Below are 2666 nucleotides of genomic sequence, written 5' to 3' on the forward strand. Positions count from 1 at the left end.
GCTATCGGGGGTCCATTGTACTTACTGTACAGTAAATATAGACCTTGCCATTGGTATACCGTCTCATCCACAACATCACCATGTTGTGAATGAGATTGTATACAGGGAAAAGCTTCTCTACAAAATTTGAGATTACAAAAAAAATGTTGTTCGAAGAGCGAATGCTGCAGTATCTCCTTCTGGGGTGTCGAGGTCAATGGAAATGTTAGTTCTTGTTGTCGTGGCTCTCTGACGGTACCGTACAGTACTGGAGAAAAACCGAGAGAATCACATTACCACGGCACGTACCGTACACAGCAATGCAGCTGACGGCAGCTGTACGAGCCACTGTGTGTCCTGGGGACCGTGTACAAAACGCAGAGGTTATGCCACAATGATGGATACGGACTAATTGTGCATGTTGTTCGTTTCTCGCAAGTGCGTTGTCTATCTTTACATACCGTTGTGCCTATGTAGAAGACTGCACTGGAAAGAAATCTCATGCTTCATTTCTTCGCGGTTTGCTGATAAACTTTAGGGCGAGACTTTTTCGAAGTCTTCCGCACACCCCAATGGATTTCACCCTAAACTTTATTGCTTCTGGGAAAGAACAACGCTTAATTTTCTTGTTTTGTCACTAGATAGGAGGAGTCACTTGTTACTGTATCCTTGTGACGGGTCAGCAATATGGACTGCGCGGAATGCAGTCCATAGATGTCGCTTGTACTGCACAAGTAGTTAATGAATACATTTTGGAAGGCATTTGCAACCTATTGGCGCTGCCAGGCATCAACATTGCTGTACTGATATACTGTACCCTTGAAGGGTACACCATCATGATATCTTCTGCGGATTCCGGTAGGAGGCGGTTTACCCATGGGACTGTAAATTGCTCCCTAATAAATGATCAATAACAAACGCATCGATATTTCTTCGTCTGCGAAAGGTAGGTACTCTACCTTCACACTGGCCTCTGTACTCTGTACCACAGTGGATACACAACGATACTCATAGCATTATTATGAGTTCCATCATTGCGCTTGGCCTTGTCACGCGACCCGCCTCACAGGAACAGGCCTCAGTGAAATCGTGACGTCTCGCCACTGGAGTAGGCGCCCTGTTTCAGCGCCTTCTCAATAACTGCACACTACACGAATTCCCCTGACGTGGCCTCCTCTGGGAGAGTACTTCCCCGGCTTTACAAGATGTGAATCCCTACCTCGATATCGAGAGCATTTATTCAGGGTGTTACTGTAAACAGTAGTTTCAGGCTTATTTTTAGGAACTTCTGCTCGCTTCGCTTTCAATTTAGAATTCATGGTAGTCTGCACAACGCCATCTCGACGTCCTTATGTTTTTCAGACTTTCGAATGGGATGATTGGAAACCGAACTGCACTCCTATGCCATTCGTCACTCGCGTCTTTTCCCAAAATGTGCACCTCGAGAAATCTCAGTACCTTGGTAACTTATTCCTTGATGTTGTGAAAATGAGAAGCGATACGCACCAGAGCGCCCTGGCGGCTCTTCTATATCGAGAAACTCTTCCTTCATTCGAATAAATACACACTCCGCCCCAGCGTTTCTCCAGAGTAATTTACCTTCACCCTTTCATAGATATCAATTGAATAATGGATTGCCTTTTAGAACAATTAATTGCGCTTGCTCTCACTTCACACGTAACATATTGTTCACCGTCGGAGTGTCAACCCTAGCCAGCGTTTCATGTTTTCCACTGAAGAAGAAATGGTGAAGGGAGGGGGGAGACTCTGCATATTTATACGTATCAGCCGTTTCAAATTAACCACCTCGAAGTGGACAGAAGCTATAGTTACTACCGAGCATATTCGCAACAGAATTGTGAATCCATCAAACCAGCCCGAGAAATAGTCCGCCTCTTCAATGTGCGTTTATCTATTTCTGGAAAGTGCTCTTGAACGTTACTTTCCCAACCTGCATGTCACGTCTTTTAAGATAGTTAATCATCATAAAAGTATATTCTGTGAAGCAGTTGCAATGCGAGCGAGAGGAATCGTGATATCCAAAATTGAAATATCGTGTTTCTGTACGTTTTCGTGGCAGTTTATCACGCTTTCGACGTTTCAAACATGGATTACAGTCAAGTATCGCTAGAACGCACATAATAGCCTGTTTCTCATTCCATCAGAATACCGCTTCATTTCCCTATAACCTTTGGACGGCACACCGAGGATACAGTAAAATATAGAATACAGAATATATTGCGACGGTAGACCAGGCATATTGTACGTTATCTCTATATTTTGCCCTCATGTCACTATGGACATGTGACTTGCAAATATGTCCTCGGAGCAACAAATCATCTCCAGGATGAGCGGACCCGCAACAATATTAGCATGCCGCCGATGGAATACTTTCACGATTTGGGATGCTAAATTATTTACTGAAGTGAACAATTTAGAAAGTGTATTGTGTTGCTGCCGACTTCTAGTGTCTAGACAACAAGTGACCTCATATGAGGCCACATTTCAACTTATCTTTTTTCGACCAGTGCTTGCTCGACAAGAAGGAAAAGATACTCACGCCACTGCGGATGACTTCTGCGTGGCAGAAGGGTTGAGGTTGGTGAGATCTGCACGTCTTTTCCAGCCATTTTTAGAATATCTAAAACAGACGCTTTTTCGACAAACCTCAAAACGTTATGTGTTGA

This window comes from Chondrus crispus, genomic scaffold (assembly GCF_000350225.1).
Source record: "Chondrus crispus Stackhouse genomic scaffold, scaffold_286, whole genome shotgun sequence".
Classification (NCBI taxonomy): domain Eukaryota; phylum Rhodophyta; class Florideophyceae; order Gigartinales; family Gigartinaceae; genus Chondrus; species Chondrus crispus.